Source organism: Brachycentrus maculatus, unplaced genomic scaffold (genome assembly GCF_059751285.1).
Source record: "Brachycentrus maculatus isolate JH-2025_06_01 unplaced genomic scaffold, ASM5975128v1 h1tg000091l, whole genome shotgun sequence".
In the NCBI taxonomy this organism is placed as follows: domain Eukaryota; kingdom Metazoa; phylum Arthropoda; class Insecta; order Trichoptera; family Brachycentridae; genus Brachycentrus; species Brachycentrus maculatus.
The window spans coordinates 882,076-904,874 of NW_028280845.1; the positions used below are offsets into that span (position 1 = coordinate 882,076).

A 22,799-nucleotide genomic window follows, 5' to 3' on the forward strand; every position below is an offset into this window, starting at 1 on the left:
CCAAACAAACAAGATTTCGTATGCAAATAAATCGTTGATAAAAACTGTGTCGTCCCGCCTCCGGGCCCAGTTGGTGATCAAACGTTTAGATTTATCTGCGACCGGCCCACTTAGTAGGCTCGCATTAGGCATACACCATCCTCGGGTGCCCAGCGACCAGCCAAACTGGAAAGCAAACCTCGCTCTTCGAGTAGAAACAAGGCGGTCCATCGGTGATCAATTTTGCCGAGAGACGAACCATTTCGGCGATGGTGTCGTGAGACCTCCGATTCGGCTCGCCCGGACCGCCACTTCCACCATGAGAATGAGGTGCGAGCGGAAGAAATTGGCCCGAAGACTTTTAACCAGAATGGGAAGATCACGAGAATGTTGCATTCTAGGCTGTGCCGGTCATATAATTAAACATAGTAGAAACGGAGTGACAAAGACAGTCTTACCGAAGAAATATTACACCGACTGGGCGCGGACTTTTAATAATATATTAGACAACACTGTGTACACAAAGCCAAATGCAGTAACAACGAAACGTTCACTAGATAATAAATATTAAAAAGTGTTTTATGGGACAGATAATTTAGATAGCAGTGGATTTCCTTAACAGAAAACAGATAAATCTGTAATTAAGGCTAGATCGTTTTATCGATTCGAAATGTTTAATTTTCAAACCTGAAGCAGGAAGTGGAAACAACCAAACCATAACAAATATAATTGGAAAAGTTTATCGATCACTTTTAAAAACAATCGTAATTGCAGGGTTCAAATTCGGGCGCAAGTACGCTTATTGTACAGACTTCAAGGGCATACTAAGATGAATTGAATCATTCTAAACATGGTAATTGATGGTTTCATACGACATAAACAAATATATACATAAAATATCCCCAAAAATAACAATTATGTTGGCAAAGTGGTCAGCAAAAAAATATTTAGAACGAGGGTTAGAAACATAAATAAAAGATTTCAGAGATGGTTCGGCTACATGCAAAAATTGCGTATAAAAAATACTCGAGATGACTACAGGAGAATATAACCTAAAATGAACGTTAATAAATTTAATTTCGTTTCCGAGGAATATTAATTTTCATCATGACTCAGATGTAGCGGACCATCCAGGATCTACCGGGAGAACATAATATATGAGAAGTGACATGACGGCGGGAAAATGTAAGTGCATTCATTAACACTCTCGTACAGGGTTTATGTGTTTGTGTCCCTCTCTGCTCCCTCACGACAAGTTGCGAAACGTGTAACCGCCGCAGGCCGCTGCCGCCCTGGTATCTCGTGAGCGCATATCTCGGCTCTCTGTCTCTCGTATTCAGGACACTCGCTCTCTTATCTCACACACGACTGCTCTAATTTAGCTAAACCGGGGAAACAATAGAGCTTGTGGTTGATGCGGTATAAAAGAGTAACAAAAAACCTGCCTACAAAGAAATACACTCACAAAGTACCTGCGGTTAATTATTACCTACTCAAGTATTTTAAACTATGTATTGTGACAAATAACTAAATGACTATATACATACATCGATTAAAATGTTTAAATTTCTATCGTAGCACGGTATTCAGAAAGTCTTATATCTTACTAGAACAAATATATAAGTGAGCTTGCTGATCAAAATTAAATGCTGATTTATCAAACCCTTTTTTCTTAATCCAAAAAAAACTGAACCTCAGGAATCAGTTTGGATAATTTACGATCGAAATCCACTGCATTAACTAAATTCAGTACGGAAAGGTAAAGGAGATACTTCCAGTAACAAAAGCGACTCTGAAAGCTAGGCCACATTCCCAGGTCCGGTATGGAAACTCTTGGTTTCCACTCGGACCTACAAAGCTGTCTGAAAAAACATTTTCAATATAGATAACGTACGACGTTCTATTAAAAAATATAGCGTGCCAACTAACCCAGAGACCTTGAAGAGCAGTACCCCATGTAACAGTGGCATTACTAGCAGTAATGAGTTCCGTTGTAAGGTGCACGGCTGCCTATGTCAGCTGTGGATAATGCAGCAATAATAATTATGTAAGGGCAATCTAAACTAGTATTACGCGACCGAATATTGCGCAAGTCACACCAAGGCGCAAGGGCCGCCGCAGTAGGTTACCATTCATTAGCAACCAGATGCATTCACGCCGATGGGAACTCGGTTAGCTGTGTAGTTAGCTGGTCTAGTGCCGAGCCGGAGATAGTCGATACGCCCGGTGACCCAAATACTTATCTTTTGTTCGCCATTTAATAGCAACCAGGAAAAGTAAATCATACTAGACAAAGCCCGACTTCTTATCGATTTACGCAAGCCTTGCGAAATATCTGGTCCACCCATTCGAGTTGATTAGCAGTCGCTGTCTGTGTTTTTTTTATTGGATGAACTATAGCAATTATTGAACCCAAATGTTGTGGAAGAATCGAGAGGTCTCGTAAAGCAATAAAAAAATCATGCTGAGATTGCGAAGCTTTTAGATTGTGCATAAGCAAGAGTAATTATTGGATACACGTCGCCCGCATATTTCCGTGAGATCTTAAAATCCCACTAAACCAGGTTGAGCAAATATATGTACATACAATGAATTGCAGATCTTACAAGGTATGGGTCAATTGTTGATGTTGAAACATTGAACAAATTTGTTCACTAAAAATTAAATGAAAAATCACTACATCAAGAATGGTGAAGAAACCAAGCACAATTAAACAAATTAAAATAAAGAAAAAAAGGGTGTAATAAACAAGTAGATGGTGAGAACGTAACTAGCCATCGGAATGCTGATACGAATGTAAGACAAAGTGTACTGCAATACAGACGACCGTAAAAAGAACATAATAAAGAAATGCGGAATATTAGTCATACTGATACGCACCTGCGCCAGTGACGAGGTGGATAGATCATGGCAGTATTGGAATCCTAATTATTCCAATATTGTTGACTCTATTTCAACCAAAACATATGCCGAAGGAAATGCCTGGGATTCTATTGTATAATCCAGTCAGCGCAGACAGAAGTGGAACAAAATGAACAAATAGCGATTTGCACACATACATTCCGCACTCACGTCTTGACCGATGGAGGATAAGTCAAAATAATCAAATATAACCTAATGAGCTCTGACTGCACGTATGATTAATACTTGTAATTTGATTATACTATGATTAGAGTTTTGTAAAGAATACGAGGCCATAAGCAACAGTTCATAGTAATTACCTTTTTCTAATCTTGCTCGCTGTTTAGTATGAATTTACGGTAAATTCGTGTTATCATTAGCAACATATAATATAATATATATAATCTTTCACGCTATTCTCAAATGCATAATGACACTTGATGGTAATTTATCACAAGTAACACGGCGATTTTATGAAAAGGTAACACATCCACTGGTAATGTAACAGAGTAGATTACATTGTGAATTTCTGTAAACGGGTCAACACATTAATCATACCATTGGCAGATGATCTACAAAAAGGCGTACACGAAGAATGATTAACAAAGTTACTAATTAGTTTTAAATACCGTTCGGAGCAAACAATGGAAAGAGGGTTATGGACATATTATACTCACTCAAAGTTGACATATATTGATGGTTCGCTATGTAAACATACACGTTATGTAAAGATGTTATAAAACGACAGGTAACGACATGGGTATTATTCTTATACTATTCTTTAAATGGTGTAATATACAGTAAGATACTGCGAAAACATGATTTAAAATTATCCCATGACCTAACTTACATAACCCTAACTACAGAATCATAATCCAAAATACATGAACATTTTTAATAAACACTCAAATTTATACAAATGTAAGCTACAAAGATCAGAGAAAATTGTTGAAAGTGTATAATGCATTATCTAGCGAAAAACGACTAAATAAGGAAATGAAAGACCACAGAGTTTATACCACGGGTCAACCAAACAGACATACATACAAGAGAAAGAATAGAAAATACAATTTGTATTTGTTTACAGTAATATGTTTTTTTTATTTAACTAATTAATAGGGTTTAAAAGAATATACTGGTTGGAGGGTTTTCCGTAGATAATTTGAGTATTTTTAAAACAAGTAAAACTAAAATGATACACGAGAAAATCAACATTTAAACATGTATGTATTTTTTTAAATATAATAAAATATGCATATACAAACCGGTTGAAAAGAATAATTGTGTGAATTTGAAATGACTATAATGTGAATATGATTGATGGAAACAAATAAAACAAAAATGAAGGTGAAAAAAATTCGATAAGTAAAATTTACATCGATTTGCAAAACTGAAAGCCTGTTTCAGAAATAATCAAGTATTGAAAACAACATTATTTCAAACTGAATACAGTTTGTAATCATGGTGTTTTAATGTTTATAAAGTCAGATAAGATATTTCAATTAGCAGTATGTATGACAGGTTAGTAATTAACACAATATATTGTTACATGCAAAGAAATATCACAATGTCCCTTCCGCTTTGGAGTTATTAAAATGAATAATTATTATATTTGAATAAAACCTGTAATTAATAATTTTATGTGTGGGAAATATTTGTTTTAAATAATGAACGATACATATGTTATATTAATATTATCATTCTACAATTGTGTGGGTATTATTATATTATTTAATTCATATGGATATATATTTGGCATTTAAGAAAGATGCAACGATTCAATAAATTGATGCAATCTTGTCCATGAATCACTTCTTTTTCGATCTCGAGCTAATTATTTTTAAATGATCACGGGTTTGATTTTAATTATGCGGCGTGGAGGCTGTATTAAATCTTGACCAATCGTACCCGATAATTAGTAACCTTTAAACGCGATCATTTCAAAATAGACGAATTGTACGGTTTAATTTATACTTGTTGAAAAAGCTATCACCACACCTTGTAATTGAATAAAAATGACATAGAACGACTGGAACTAGGCAAGGTGGCTAAAGAGAATAATAATTACGTACCGAGAATAGAACATAATTGAAAATTTGATATAAACAACGGTGTTAGTTTCTGTCTCCATACCAAGATGTGGAAATATTTCCAAAAATGTCTAACGCCGGGACCTTGCAAACATTCGATAAAATAACTATCTTAAGGGGGAACTCGTAAACGCACAATTCAGTATGCGGCCGGCTACGCGAGAAAGAATATGTTTCACCGCGCACAAATTAAAAAATGTATATTAAAGTTAGATTTTTTAGAACACAAATAGAAATTGAAAAAATATATATTTGATTTTTTATTTTATTTACAAAAATACTTCAATTTCATACTATTTCTGTGAGTCTAAGTGGCTTATTATTAGAAATAGGTATCAAATTGTGTTAGAGTGGGTTCGAGTCCGCGACACTAACCACGGGACCACAACTCGACGCAACATAGAAAAAAATATTTATAGTATATATTATTTTTAACTCCGTAGTTTTCATTAACAAATTTCTTTGAAAAACCATACATTTATTTCGAAGAAAAATTCATTTTTGCAATACAAAAACGGTGTTTAAGCAACAACAAAAAATGCAATTATGTCAAATGTTACCTGGTGTTAAATAAAATTATCTCCTTCACTCTCTTCATCTGAATCTATTACATACTTATATTCGAATCCTACATCCACGAACATGGAGTTCAGGACTGGTCTCTTTGCCTTCATATAATTAACGATCAATTAGACACTTTTGAGCTGATGCGATGCCCTAAACACCATCTGGGTGCGGATAAGGGTCAATGGATATTGAATATTTTTACGCTGAAATTATCCACGATTATTAGTACGACTTAATCACACTAATTTCACGCCAAGCGAACAATTAAGAGCAATAAAAATAATAGCCATTGTAACAGATAATCGCCTGTTAGATTTATGTAAAACACTTTCAATATAAAGATTATATTTCTAGACAAGGCCGTTGAAATGGAAATAATATTCCAAATTGCTAGTACCTTAAAGGCGAGCAATGTTTGTAGATTTTATCTAAAAGGCATAAAGTTATAGCGGCCGGATAATATCAACAAGGTTCAAAACTTTTTAACTAGGTATGAACAAGAATTAAGAAATCGTCTTCGGTTACAATACAAAGGTATCGAGTTCGTTTTTACCTACTTATGGGTTTACTTGACCTAATAAAAAAATACAAATGACGAAAGAATGTTGTGTATGTCTCCTTAGTTTATTTATTCATCGGCAGTTAACGCCTTGTTTACACTGTCAATGGTGTACACGTTGACAAACCAGGCATACATTGCACGGCTAAGTAGGTACTTTACATGTGTATTAGTTGCGCTGTTATGTAAAATTACTCACGATAAAGCGATAATTTTTTAATTAATTCAACACAGTTTAATATTAGACTAGTCGCTGTAATTTGGAATTGCATTAATTAAATACAGACGTTTTTCTTTTTTAATCGTTAGGCGGATCAGTGGTAGTCTAAATCTTTATTTCAGTATAACTAGACGTATTTTTGAGTCTAAGGGCGTTTGTGCACTACACGGAATTACGCGGAATTTTATCGTCCGGCACGTCAGTTACCGTTTTAAAACGTGAGTCTCGGAAAATCCTAGAATCGTCACCGTCAGTCAATACAATGAAATGACTCGGCTACAATCAGTGTTAAAAGCTGCAGCGAGACTAATTTTTGGAAATTATAAATTCTCCTTTGGTTTAATTTATCAGTAGATCACTATTTACAATATATCACAATTAGTGGTTTCAAAGCCAACATTTGACTTTTTCTTTAATATGGTATATGGGCACATAGGACGCAGAGAACCTGATCATATTGTGGACCAGGCAATCGCCATGGATCTTCTTCGAAAAACATCTAGAGGAAAACCAAAGAATTAGGTCTAGGCAACGCTGCCCACGACAGAAGGACCTACAGCCTGAGGAAGAGGAGAGCTGACCCCGACAGCCTACAAAGAAGATAAGTTGGGATGGAGCCAGGAAGAAGAAGGTCACTCCAGCACCTTTCAGGGTTCTTCCTCTACTCTGTTTCCCTATCATGTTTTTAACTTTTGAGAGTCTTAATGAAAGAATATAAATGAATAACGAAATTGGTGGTACAAACATTCAGAAGACGATGCAAGGTTACGTGAAATAAGATCACTTCTGAAGTGCATCAAATGACAGAAACTAAAAGTGGACGAGTTTTTGCCAAACACGTTAGTTGTATGATCATCTCCCACTCGCTTGAATGAAAACCATATCAACCCGGCTGCTGTCAAAGATCAAGATGATGCCAGTCAATTAATAGTAACAGGCCCGTTTAGCTTTGAGAAGTTAAACACTGGGACAAGTAATAGTTTTGCATTCAGTCAATCATCGGATAAAGTCGGTACACAACCTCCCACCACGTTCCGAGAAGGGGGCGCCTTCGTTACGGCGGCATCGTGTTCCATCTGCAGGTCCAATTCACATTCCATCAATCTCAATTAACGCTGTCGACCAAAATGGAGGCGGAACAGCGCCGTCGTGTTCCGGCGGCCGATACCATAAATACATAAACAGTGTTATTGTCAGCAATGTCAGAATTATTAGCGGCTTCGCGGCAAGAACTACATGGGCATTAAATAATAGGCCTGCGTCAGTCATGTGATCCCAAATGTGGGCGCCAAGTCGAATCGCGTCGTGTACATTTATATACTCCAAGAGAAACTGATTCAAGTTAAGGGCCAATATACGATAAATCGCAACTTAATTTTATTTAAACCCATTAATTTTATTTTATATTATTTTGAAAGAACAGTAAAACAAATCAAAGATGCCAATTGAAAACAGAAGCAGAGGAAGACCGAGAAAAACTTGGCATTGTCAAGTATTCAAAACTTGTACTATATTCGGCAGGTATGTATGAGGAGGTGCACAAATCTGTAAGAGGTGAAGATTTGCAAATACAGATTGGCGTGGCTCTCTGCCTACCCCTGTTGAGAAGCGGCGTGATGGTTGGTTGGTTAGTTACTTACTTAATTATTTTTTTAAATGTCTACTAAAACATTACCACAGAAATGGGCACATACTCGTACATAAGAGGAAGTACTGAAGAACGATTCATTTTGCCCATTCATACATAGAGTCTTCAAATCAACCTTAAATTTCTCAGAAACCATTGTAATAGAGGCAGCGTCATCCTGTCGCGTGTTATAAAAACGCAATTACGAGGATGTTCATTTGTGTGTTGCCATAAATAAACAACACTGATAACCCGTCTTATTTTTAGCTTACAAAATACGCGTGTATATTTTAGATCGCCCACGCAGACCCATGGGCGAGTGCAGTCGCGCGATTGCACGATTTCCTCCATGGCGAAATATGAAAATAAGACGCCGCATAATGACGGAGAATTATTTATATTAACCGTTAGAGTGCTGAGAATCGATATATCGACTCAAGTGTACTTAAAAAATCCAGGCCCGTCGACATTCCGACGATGAGGCCAGTATATTTTTAAGTCGAGCTGGGAGGTTGTGTCGCAGCGACCGAGTTTCTACCGTAAGACAAATGAACAAATTCAACAAAGTTTTTGTGAAAAATGGAAAAACGTTTTATGTAATTTATTGTTTTTACCCTTACAGTGTTGGATTCGTGCACATGTGATATCGTAAGCGCAAGAAAATATTTGTTATACTTAAAGTAGTGATTGTGACAACGAAAAAGGAATGTTTACGAATCGAAGGATGCGCATTGATAGTGAAAATTTCGAGGACGAGCCAATTTCACACGACTTTGACACATTCTTGTGAAAAAAAAAGTTTTTTGGTTCAAATTAAATAAGTAAATAAGTATACTAAGTCCTATTTTATTTGAGTATTTTCAAGTTTTGTCCGCCTCCGTAGTGTAATGGTCACCACGCTCGGCTACCGGTCCGGAGATCGCGGGTTCGATTCCCAGGGGGGTCAGTGATTTTTTCACTTCAATATTACTCTGGACTGATACCTAAAGCGGAGGGCTGATCATTTTTCCTTCATGTGTTGCTATAAATAAACGATCAAGATAACACTGCGTTCATATGATGCAGTGCCCTATGCACCATTGGAATGCGGATAAGGGTTTAAAGAGAAAGAAGTTTGATATGTTCTTCACCAATACCAGAAGAAATACTAAAATCGGTCAATATTCGAGAAAAATATTGTTGATCTTGTACATGTCTAATGAAAATAACCATTTTTGCAACAACAAAAAGTCTTCAGCAATTCCAGCACACAAGAAAAAATCTCAGCACTAAAACGGTTAATTCACAGTATCACCGAGCCGGTCGGTGGTCAGCCGCCCAATCCGAGACGGAGCGGCGGAAGTGGCCGAGTGATGTTGCCATCGCCATCCGAGAACTTGAATACATTATGATCGGTACCTTATGGAATGTTCCTACGAGTCACCACAATATTCTACAATCTAAAAATAATAACCGAATAGGTGGTATCAGCTAAGCCCGGTATGGATTTCTAAAATTCTATTCAGTTAATAAGTCGACGCAATAAGTAATACAGATTGTGTTATATTTGATTTGGGCGGGTGTTTTTGCCTAGAATTTTGACTCGTGAATTACATGAAATTATAGTAACTTTAAACATAAAGAGTAAATCCACCCACGAGTAGGCATAGGCTATGAAACTTAAAAAGTTGAAGCCTGAGTAGGATTATGATAAGCGGTGTTGCATAAGCCATAGCTAGATTTCAGAGTCACTTGGACGATAGTTAATTTTAAAAAAATATTTGCTGTTGTAACTGATTGCTTCGAGTGGTCAAATCTGATGACATCAACAAATTTTTTCCCATATTGCACTTATGTACGAGCATCATATGTTCACTAACGTCCAGCTAGTATGTATAAACATCACTTCAACTGTATCACTTAACTGTTTTCCGATGGTTAGAAGATATTGCTAGTAATAAGTCAAAAATTACATTTATTCTGTTCAAGTTTCATAAATATATTCTCAAAAAGAATTAGTGATTGATGCGTAGGGCAACGTATCAAATCGTTGCAGTATTAACTCAAAATGATTAAAGTATAGATATTGTTGGATTAAGGAGTTTTTAGGATTCGGCTGTTATATGAAAAAGGAAATGAAGGAGGCAAAATAGAGAGTGAAGAAGAAGTAAAACAGAAACGCCATAATGGCTAAGGCACTTGGGTTGCATACCCGTACTCTTACAACTGCTCACCAACGTGTACAAGTCCCTTTAGGAAATGCTTTCATTAGAGAGTGGACAATTTAAAATTAGACTTGTAATTCAAAAGTGTGGGATACTGAGCAATTGTGAACATAGTTAAATAAGCGAAATAACATAATTCAAACGCAACAAAGAAACGGAGACTTGTATTATTATGGGGGATTTGATAATTTACGATTACGGCCGGAATTAAAAAGTACAGATAACTCCGTGAGAACCCGCAGAATCACGTCTGACAACACGGAATGGTCTCGGCGGCCGACGAGATGAGCGCGCGCAGGTAATCGGCGAGACCGCAGAGGAAGTTCCCACAGCTGACTGTACCGCGGGGGTGATGAGTCACGGAGACCATACGCGAGGAACGCGGTCACAATTCGCGAATTCCACACCTGCCGCCCGATTCCGAGCAGGTGGTATTTTAATAACACCCCGTTAAAAAAAGTGCGTTAAATTTGTAAGGAATGAAGAGATAAGGCGTTGGACGCAGCAAATCTTGGTCACAACTGTAGAGGTCCTCACCAAAACGTTACATTTCTATTATAAATGATTTTAAGTACTCGGAAATTCTATCTAGCTTGTAAAATTGTTACGTTTTGGTGCGATTTAATTATTTCATATTGGTTTAACACAGGATTGGTCACGTTTTATCGCAACTTTAATTCAGATTTCGATAAAATACAGTAAACAGAACAGATTTGCATTTAAAGGATTTTTTGTGCAATATTGGAAATGTTATTTTTTTGTGAGGACCTCCACAACTGTCGTCAAGAAAAGGCGATTCAGTCGGCTTGGCCATGTACTCCGCATGCCTCCCGAGAGCCGCCATCAAGCTTGCCTTTTTTACAAGGCATCAGTTTCGCGCCGCCCAGGACGACCGCTGCTGACAATTCGTCGGCAGTTCTCGTCAGAGCTTCGGGACGCGGATCTGACTTGGGAGGATGCAATGGGGCTGGCAGCCGACAGAAAAGCCTGGAGATAGTTTGTGGACTCGATGAGCGGATATAGTTTAATGTATAATGATATTTTTTTAATCGACCCGATAGACATCGGCGATCTGGTGTTTCTAGCGCCGGCATCGGAATGGGATACCGACCAGACTAGTTCGGAATGTGACGCGAATGAACCAAAAGCGATCAGGAACTAATAAGTCGATCTGAATCAGAAATGCCCGGAGACAATGGAACAGGGTCACGATCTGGGAGGAGCAGGGATGTTTAAATTTATATTCACATCAAAACGTAATCTAAACAAATATACAAGTAATCAACAAAGATCCAAAACAAATACACGAGGATGATTACATCCAAAATCATAGGGTTGTTACGATTTCCATAATAGAAAACAAGATTACAAATACATTTTGTATATTGTCAACTTTGTGGTATGGTAATATAACACTACTTATATACCACTTAAAAATACTAATTTATAAATTTAGGGTAAGCTTCACATACGGTGATGCAATCCGCATCATGAAAATGATGCTGTTGGCACCGAAACACATGATAGAATATAAGTTTAAAATATTTCTGTTTAATAATGAACAATTTCAGCACAATCTGAAATTAACAAAATTTTGTCACAAGATGTAGGTCAGTAATACGTGATGGTAGCCTAAAGATGAAGGATAACATAAAGAAATAAATAGAGCTTAAATACCATAACTCGTGTTGGCAAAATATGCGGAATTGTATATTGTAACCCAGTATGCGACTTGTCGGAACGCGGTCAGAGCTGATATCGCCTGAAGCAACAAGACGTACCACAACAAAAAGCCTAACAAAAAATGACCAAAATATAGAGATTCTTAATACGTAAATGCCAAAGAATACATAATTTCTTCTTCTATTTGCCCCTATCGTTTTGCGGCACATTTACTCAATTTCCTTATCGTCATCAAACTAATATAATATAACTAGACTAGACATATCTTTGTCCGCCTCCGTAGTGTAATGGTCAGCACGCTCGGCTAACGTTCTGGAGGTCTCGGGTTCCATTCCCAGGGGGGGGGAGTCAAATAAATAAAAGTGATTTTTTCACTCTAATATTTATTCAATATTACTGGACTGGTACCTGAAGTGGAGACCTTTAATTCATGTGGTAACGATCAAGATAATATTGCGTTTATATGATGCAGTGCCCTATGCAACATCGGGGCGCGGATTTGAAGAAGACATATTGTAAGACAGGACCCCAAAAGATGGACCCCAATTTTTTAAAGATGGAGACCTTGGGAGAACAAAAGAGGCGTCGGAAGACCCCAAAAGAGATGGTCCGACGACATAGTCATTGTGAGGGGTAGAAACTGGCTGCAAGCAGCTATCGACCGTAGGAAATGGAAAGATACGGAAGAGGCCTATATCCAGTATGGAGGACAGATGGTTTATGAAGAAGAAGAAGAAGACTAGACATAGACCCATACATAAATGGCAATGTGTCTCGCTTATTGCGTGTTTAAGTGATCTAATAACAATAACGATAAGAAATGACCCAATGTAAATCATAATTCAAGAACTCCAGACTAAAGGCCAATAAATATCTCGCCCACCTGACGTCACGTGTGACCTATCAAAATGCCTCTCGGAATGACCGAATAGGTAATCAGTCTACTGGATGGTTCGATTTTGATACACCGACTCCCATCACTGCTCAATGAGCTCCACTAGCTAACCTAGAACATAAGTGGACTCAAATCCTATTTAAACTCACAAGTATGTAAAATCATAGAATAAAAATCACGTACCTAAGTCAATTTAGTGCATCATTAAATTTACAACATTTTGAGTGTGTCCAAATACTTGTTCACAAAATCTGGATTATCTCCAATTACAGGAGTTATTTTCATATTATTTTTTGACATCTCATCAAAGATTTCCGGCGTTTCTCACGTGTGCGATTGTAATCCAGGATTCGGACCTCACATACTAATAAAAGAGTTTCTGCTCAGTAAAAAGCTTCTTTTCATCTCACCAATAGATGTCTCTAGTGAAGTTCTAGTGATTCAAGAATAATGTTTCAAAATTGGTTCATATATATAGAACTTCCAAGAATTTGAGTAGTGTGGTTGTCAATAATGGGTAGAATTGGCGAATGTTACACGTGTGTAAAGTGTTCGATTAAACCAGCCTATGACGGTCGTCAGCTCCGCAAATTTCCAAACTTCCATATTCTTCTACATCTTTGATGAGATGTCAAAAAATAACATCATTGAATTGTTTAAACTCTGTTTAAACGAGCGTATGTTTTAGTCTAGAATCTTCACTCATGAATTACAAGAGATCATAGTAACTTTAACTACAAAGAAAAAGCCCACTTACAAATAAGAAAAGGCTATAAAAAAACACATGAGGTTGTAGCAAATTGTACTTGAAAGTGATCAGGTCGGGAGTCAGGAAGAGGAGAGAAACCGTGTACATAATGAGCAAGGTAAATATAATAATAAATGCAGCTCCCATCTAAAAAAATATAAAAAAAAGCCGTGGCTAGATTTCAGTCACTTGGCCGTTGGGAAATTCAAAAAAAGTCCTTTCGGCAGTTCCAAGTCGGGCACCGCGAGATGTTGAGGTAGTCCGCGTATCGCGGTCAGGCGACCATGCCGCGTGCCGGGGTGAAAGCTCGCCTATCCAGGCCACGTCACATCTGCCCCGAGGGTAAATAATGCAATTCCATCCTCTTCAGCTTCGTGAACTAGATACTTATTTTGCATTTCGAGAGATACTGTCGGGCTTTCGTGGCCGGATTTCAATCTCGACCAAGAGAAAGTGGTCCATGCTAAACGTTAGCTTCAAAACTGCACGGAGGAAAGGGAATCTTTTGTTTTCATAATTACGCTCAAAGCAACACTGTCAATTGAAATACCAATGTCACATAGTTCGAGTTGATAATGAACATAATTATTAATAAAAAATATTCATTTTATTTTATTTGGGAATTTAGCAGAACACTTACACAAAGTTATATAAGTAGTAGTAACAATAAATTTTGACAATTTTAGCGAGTGTTTTTGCCTAGAATTTTCACTCATGAATTACATGAAATTATAGTAACTTTAAACATAAAGAGTAAATCCACTCACAAGTAGGCATAGGCTATGAAACTTTTAAAGTTGAAGCCTGAGTAGGGACATGATAAACGGTGTTGCATAAGCCGTAGCTAGATTTCAGAGTCACTTGGACGTTAGGTAATTCAAAAAAAATTTGGACAATTTCCATGGCGCCATTTTCATCTAACACTACCTCAAAGGTGCTGCTTCACTGTGATCGAATTGGGAAAAGGATATAGTGGAAATGATTTAGCAAATAAATGCGTTTTAATTTTTTTTCTAAAGATCATCTTGCACTCACTATACGAGTATTACAAAACAAATACTTGAACTGTTCCAATTACAAAATTCCACATTTGTAAAAATACCTGGAAGTGGGACGGGAAAAGGGAAACAGGGAAAGATCTAAGCTCGAGTCAAAACAAATTGTACGAAACGAGGGACACACCACGATATCAATGTCAACTGACAATTTTAAATGATCTCAGTACTGACAATGTCGATTTGAACATATCAAAATACCTATATTCATCGTTACACCAATTTTGATGATCGACAAAAATATAGAGAGTTAGTTCTGCTCATGGAAAGCGCCAAGGTGTTAGTTGCCCTGGTGATTCGACCCTGATCTCTAAAACATGTTGCAATTGGGATTGAAATAAAAAAATTAATAAACGTTACAAATATAACTTTTTTTAAATATATGAAAAACAAGGACAGCTGGTCTTCCAACTCCCAGGAGCGACCCGAGAATGACAGGACCTAGTCCTAAAAGAAGAAGAAGAAGAAGAAAAACAAGTGTCAATATCCATTAATTGGCCGATCGCTGACATAAATTTAAATGATGATAAACACGAAATTATTTGAATTTATCGATCAAACTGTATATTCGCCAGTTAGCCTTCTTTGGCAGATATTTGGTAACGGATTAACGTATAAATAAATATATAAAAAAACATGTTCGATAATTGGCAATTTATAAGCTACATAAACAAGTAGTTTAATTGACGATACTGTATTGCCATCGTTGTTCTCGATAAAATAAACAATCTCTAATTCTTAAAATAGTTAATGATAATACATTTGTGTTTATGCAAGTCCTTGATGATACCTGAGCCATTGGAGTCAAATAATACTAACTTACTAATATGACCAATATAATTTTACAACAATTGGCTTAATTTTTTGGTTGTTATTTATTTAATATAGTTTTTTATTACAATTTGATACAATTTCTATGCATTTATACATATGGCAGTCTTATATTTTTTGTTTCGCTGTGCTCTTGTGCTTGGGGAGGGACTTACACATAAGGTTTATTGTTTTATTTGATTAATGGTATAATAGTCCTTTTCTATAAAATATAAAATCATTGCTCGTTTCACAATGCTATGTCAATAGATTCTTCCTTTATTATGTTTATTTTTTTAAACTAAGGAGTTAATGACCTTCCAATAACTATTTTATTTTCAAAACCAGATATTTATTTAGAAAAAAAATGTTTTTTTTTTCACAACATTTTGAGTGTGTCCAAATACTTGTTCACAAAATCTGGATTATCTCCAATTACAGGAGTTATTTTCATATTATTTTTTGACATCTCATCAAAGATGAAGAAGAATATGGAAGTCTGGGCATTTACGGGGCTTACGACCGTCATAGGCTGGTTTAAGTATGTTTTTTTTCAATACAAAAACGAAGTTTACAGATAAAAAATGAATTATGTTAAATGTTACCTGGGTTTAAAGAATATTAAGTTGCGGGCTATCGATGACTGGGCCTTAATATTGTTCCCAAGTCTCGTTTAATGCGACAGCGTCATTGATAATGCATTTTAATGAACTCCCTACATGCACGTTGCTCTCTCGTTTCGCTATTAATACGGCGAGAACATAAAAGACCATCAAATCAATTGAAAAAATCAGCAGGGCCACCAAAGAGACCGCCCACCGCATTCTCGACCGATATTTAACCGGGTTACTCCATGGATATAAAACACGATAAAAATCACATCAAATTTATTACGACCGAGCACTGCTTCCAAAAGGTCAGCGGACCGGCCAATAAATTATTTCCTAATGAGTTTCATAACCGAGCGTCGCTACTAAATAGTGCAGCGAGAACATTGTGCTACGCGAAGGAGATACGTCCTCGTACATACACTACACCATCACCAGTGTTCCGCAAACTTTTTCTCTTTAAGGTACACCTGCCAAATCAAGAAATTAATGAAGCAAGTACACCAAAGAAAAAATAAAGCTTAAATAATATTGATTTATTATTCAAATTAATGTAATTAGCAAACATATATGACTCACTCCTTTTAAGAACGTCATATATCGAAAAAATTGATTTTTCAGGACAACGTTTTTTAAGTTTCAAAATAAAAAAAAAACTAACTAACTAACCATCACGCCGCTTCCCCGCAGGGGTAGGCAGAGAGAATAGAGCGCCACACCACTCTGTCCTTGCAAACATTCTTCGCCTCTTCCACGTTCATGTATCTCCTCATACATACCCGCCGATTGTTACGACTCCTAACCTGACCACTTTCAAGTTTCAAAATATAAAATTCAAAATATAACACAATGTATTAAAAATAAATATCAAACCCCTTATTGAACTTTTTACTGCGCAACAGATCTTTTTAGGTAAAATTTGAAGATTTTTCTCCATTTTAAAAATATGTAATATATTTAAAAAAATAATTAAACAATACCTTTTCTTCAAAATGCAAAAACAATATTTTCTGCCCTGTAGTGGGTAAATATTAAGTTAAAAATACGCCTCTTTTGCTGGGATATAGTACATTTTCTGGGCATTCCGAAAACATGCACAACTGAAAACTGACGATTTTGATTTATGACGTTCTTGAAAGGAGTGAGCGATATGTATTACACATTATGTTTAATGCGAAATTTAAGCCTGCTCAACTGAGCACAGGCAATCAAAATTTGTAAGTTGTAAGTGTTATCTTCAGAAAACTAGACTTTTTTCCGCGGAACACCAACTAAACACCACGGTACACCAGTGTGCCGCGGCACACGCTTTGCGGAACACTGCACTACACGACGATGGACGATCATTGTAAAAGGACGTACTATCACGACTTACATGGGTCTATTGTTGCGCTTTTTAGGCGTTTAGGTTAGTAAAACAAGGAAACATGAAATATCGTCGGATTTCCATATCTGTCAACCTAAACAAATACAAATGCGTTATAGGAGACCCAAAAGTAAAGAAAGGGGAAAACACCTCATATTTTTACATTACTTGTTTATTTCATTACATACATGTAACCGGTTTCTATTTAAAAAAAATACTTTTGATAAGTTTCACGTTTTTCATTGCGTAGTCCGCCAGACGAATGTTTAGTTACTGAGGGTTAGTCACCATAAATGAGTGTGTTTCAAAATCCTTCGTGTTTTCAAAATACATAAAACCGCCTGCGAATCCTTACCTTTATTCAACACAACTTCCTTCAACGCAAGGCTGCAATATTTGTATGAACACGGGACACCTTTTTTCCTGTTTTTCGTTATTTTAAAATGAATAAATGCTATAGCAGCATGCTAACACCTCTATATCCTACTGCTCTATACCGTTGTGACCAAAGTTCCGAATTTATCATCTCATTTCACCTGATATACTTTCTTTACCTATCCACTTCGTAAGTGGGCAGGTATGTTATTGCCATAAAAAGATTGGAATGTCTGGCACACAAACCGCGAAGCGAGGGAAAAAATGTATGTAACGTAATATTTATGCTCTCAAAGAGCTCATGTGATACGATAGATAAAAAAAACTGAATTACTTATACGTTGCAAAAGTAGTATTGGCCTGGTTTTAAAACCAACGTGTTATATGATGTTCCTTAAATAACGTGAGAAGCGAACTAAACCCTCAAATAATGAAGCTTGTCGACATGAGAACATGAAAATTTGGGTATTGTATTTATAGGGTTTAAGAAGAGTCATCGCCTGGTTTAAGTGACCTGTGATAGATTTTCACATTTTCGTATTTCTGTGATAACAATAATCGGCGGGTATGTATGAGGAGATGTATGAACGCGGAAAAGGCGAAGAAAGTTTACCAAAGACAAAGACAGAAGAAAGAGTGCTGTTGCGTTCTATTCTGTCTGCCTACCCCTATGGAGAAACGGCGTGGTGGTTAGTTATTACGGTTCTGCCAATATTTGATTTTTTATGCAATAGTTGCCCCCTTGCTAATATTATTTTGCAATTATTGTCCAATGGGTTGAACGGTGAATGTTGCATAGTAAATAAAGTGATCACTCGAACCGCCTGTGAATATTTAAACAAACAACTCTTTATCTCTATTGAAATATCGATAAAAATCATTTCTTAAATGATAAAATGTGATATGGATCTTTTTGCACAATGATCCGTAAGGTATGATACATCTCCATCGATGTTAATGTTTTGAAGCATAATTTCATGTTCGACAAGTACCTACGTCAATTGAGTCGTCGAAGAAATCTTCACAGATAGTTATGAGAAGGAGCACGTGACTCTCGCACCACAAGGCAACACTAATCACGTCTCGCTGTCATAATATTTACGCGAGATCGGCCGTACGATGAGAAGGTGTGAATCGATGCGGTGGCCAACGCGTTCATCCAAAGGCGGCCTTGAGAAAGCGAGTGAAAAAAACGAACTGAAACGAGCGAGAATCCCAATAAATTACGAAACGTCCGAATGATTGGCAGATAAAGTGGCGTACGGGGCTAATTAAATTGAAACATCGTCAATTGACAGTAGTAGGCTAACCTAATAAGCGAAGTCCGCTTCGAAATGCGCGCGGGCTAAGTATGCCGATCTGTCGGGGCTACAAAGCATTCTGAATGCAGGCGGGCTGCAGTGTGTTACTGTATACCGATTCCCATAACGATTGCGTTCCACTTCTTCCTAGTGCTGCGGGTCGGCGCCGAAAGGCGGTCACAAATGATATATGGCACGCGCTGGAATAGTGGAAGCGCGACATGACGAAGGGTTTCTGAATTCAGTTGGAAATTAAAGAGTTCTTTGGAAATTATTCAGTTGTCGGGAAAGTTCTAACGTATGTTCACAATAGTGCAAATATAAACAAGCGTAAACGGGATAAACAGACACGAGGCATACCGTCATCAGTTATGTTTAGAGCGATTAGGTTTTCAGCGTACGAAACTCATTAAGATATCGTATTTTTTTACGAGGTAATACAGAAGTAAAACAAAAGGTTTTGTGCGGTATTTGGAAGAAATGCTGTGAGTGTTTTCAACCCCAAGAGATGGCTAGCAAAATTCTGTCTTAGCAAATAGAAACACTATTGCCTAGAAAACATAGGGTCTACGAAGTTTGGGTGGAAGGTAGATCTCCTGGCTAAGGAATATACGAGAGACGGGAATCAGAACATTTGAGGCGCTGTTTAGAGCTGCCCAAAACAGGGATACGTACCCTCAAATGATAGTCGACGTCGAGGGGACCTGAAGAGAAGAAGGCAAAACAATAAACAGGGCCGAATCAAATATCAAAGGACACCTATTATTTGAATTGGAACAATATTACAACATTTTGAGTGCGTCCAAATACTTGTTCACAAATGTAGATTATCTCCAATTATGGGAGTTGTTTGTCTCTAGTGAAGTTCTGGTGATATAAGAACAATGTTTCAAAATTGGTTCATATATATAGAACTTCCAAGAATTTGAGTAGTGTGGTTGTCATTAATTGGTAGAATTGGTGAATGTTACACGTGCGTAAAGTGATCACTTAAACCAGCTTGTGACGGTCGTCAGCCCCGTAAATGCCCAGACTTCCATATTATTCATCTTTGATGAGATGTCAAAAAAATATATGAAACAAGATTAAATTTTACTTCTAGCGACGTGATATCACATGGATATTTCAGTTTTCTCTCCTATTTGTTTGAGGATATATTAATATATTATGGTATTGTGGGTCTGACAGTAGCCTTCGCTTCAATCTCCGCATCATGCGATCCATCTTAGTGAAATGCAAGAGTACACAATATGCTTAGTTTAAGACAATCTAAAAGTTAGCCAATAAGACCAATAATAAAACTGCAAGTCAATTATTGGTCTGGTCTTAGCTATTTAAGCTAAACTACTTTTATTGGTTAGCTAAAAATTTAAACAGACAGATAACGAACAACGTTTGCACCTACTGACTCGCCTTCAAGAACCCATTGAAAACCATTTTGCGTAACTATGAAATTAAGACAGAAGAACGCAAATCTATTCTGATCGATACAGCAATTGGTCTGTCAATCAGTGAGATCATAAAGCGACATTAGCGAAAGGTCAGTAGTGTCTAACGAATAACAAACAATGTCAGATACATAATACTTACCAACATCATTAATAATTTAGTTGGATAGAAGCTGTTGCTTCATAACAATAAGCTCACTAATGTACAAATTGATATTTGTTAATGATTGCCGCTGGAATTCAATCAAATCAATATTTCCGGGTTAAAAACGATCATGTTCAACATTGAGAGAAGGGTCTTTTATCGACGACAATTATTATCAAGGACGTGAACTTTGAACACTATAAAAATCACAGAAAACAAATGAGGGAACAAAGACAAATAAAGAATAGGAAATATGTTAATAGCTAAAAACAATATCACTACAGGAAGTAAAGACATGGAGTGCCCGTATTGTAACCAATCGTCAACAATATAACTCCATCAACAAGACAGATATCATGTTAATAAAACGCATTACTCTCATTGCACTGGATATTGGAGTAAAAATAATTGCAGAGAAATATCAAACACGAGCAGATGTGCACAATCGTGATACTTGCATATTTTACAGACGCCATAAAACTGTTTACGACGTATTTGACGCGTGCGTGAAAAGGCAATCATGAACACCTAGTAGTAGACAAGTCGTTAATATTGACATTGTATTATGAATATTATTGGGCATCATCACACTGTTCAATGCGCGATCTTGCAATGTACCATGGTATTCACCGATAGGTCGCCTGAAGGATGTACGATGATGTATCTATCGTATCGAATGACCCATTAAGGATAAAAGATCATCCGCGTTTTAATATGGTGGGCGCAAGTGTCGGAAACGGACTTTTGATATCCAAAACAAATTGATCACGTTGAAATTGAAATATTATTCACACTTAGCGAGTGGAGTGTAAATATTTATGTAAATGCGTGAAAATCCTTCGAATCTATCCGGCGGAATGGAAACACATGGCGCCAGTGTAAACGGGCCGCGTAGATGACCATGGAAATTGACCGCAGCATCCTTGCGGTCGAAGATCGACCGCCAGTCTGTAGATATATATCATCAGCTTTTATATGGCCACATGATGAGGTACTGATTACTGCTGTGAATATATTGTACATCCCCCGAACCAGAAATAAGTCGGATAAATGTCTAAAACCATTTTGGCATTGATTGGAACGTAATATCCGTATTTCCGTAGAATTTGAAGATAGTAAGGTCATGTCACCTGTACTGATTACTGGTGTTTTCTAATAAATCATAGAAATATCTCAAATTAAGTACACAAAAGAGTGTAATTTACATATTATTTTTTGACATCTCATCAAAGATGAAGAAGAATATGGAAGTCTGGGCATTTACGGGGCTTACGACCGTCATATGACGGTCGTAAGCCCCGTAAATGCCCAGACTTCCATATTCTTCTTCATCTTTGATGAGATGTCAAAAAATAATATGAAAATAACTCCTGTAATTGGAGATAATCCAGATTTTGTGAACAAGTATTTGGACACACTCAAAATGTTGTAAAGTGTAATTTAGGTTTAGTTGGCTGGGACATGACATTAATTACATAAAAATGTATTCAGAATCATGAAAATCTTGAACATTTTTAGTGTGTCTAAAAACTTGTTCACAAATCTGGGTTATTTTTACATTTTTACATCTCAACATAGATGACTGTATGCTAAATAAAAACTTACTAAATCCAATCATACACGGCTGTTGTGAACTCAATCATGGAACGTCATGAGATTGATAATATATGTATGACTTCCAAAAGTTTTGTAGTGTGGTTGTTAATTATAGTTAGAATGGTGATTGTTACACGTGTGTAAAGTGATCACTTAACCAGCCTATGAGAGGTCAAGCCCTGTAAATACCCAGACTTTCGTATTCTTCTTCGCGATAGATGTTCTATTCTATGTTGAGATGTCATCTAGTAATACAATTTGGAGGAAAGTGAAGTGTATGCAAGGAGACGTCAGCGTATTAAAGATCGAAGTTCAGCCAGGTATTTAAATTTAGGTACTTTAGCCTGAACAAGGTGGTCGGAAAACCGAGAAAAATAGTGTATAAACCTTTGTCATAAACAAAATATTTATTAATGTTCAAAGTGTAAATTCGAGATCGCACGAGTATTAGGCGTCAGATTGGTTCAAGTGTCTGGAAGCTGGTAGCAGATTTCACTCGGATCTCGACCTCTGGCCGGTAAGCGACGCGCGAAGGGCGAGGAATGCAACTTCATTAATTTATCTCCTAGACGTGTTACACGGAGGAATGCCAAACAATAAAAAGAGAGATGGAAGTGAGGAT

The 22,799-nt window shown here is 36.8% G+C and overlaps 1 protein-coding gene and 1 long non-coding RNA gene across 2 annotated transcripts in view; both read right to left on the reverse strand.

Annotated features, from left to right (window-relative positions):
- Positions 1-2,751, reverse strand: part of LOC148310561 (uncharacterized) — a 55,695-nt gene extending 52,944 nt beyond the window's left edge. The window contains exon 1 of the long non-coding RNA XR_015837381.1: positions 2,586-2,751. This is a non-coding gene — a long non-coding RNA (uncharacterized LOC148310561). The remainder of the gene's footprint in view (positions 1-2,585) is intronic.
- Positions 1-22,799, reverse strand: part of Drak (Death-associated protein kinase related) — a 175,708-nt gene that overhangs the window by 106,484 nt on the left and 46,425 nt on the right. The window lies entirely within an intron of this gene.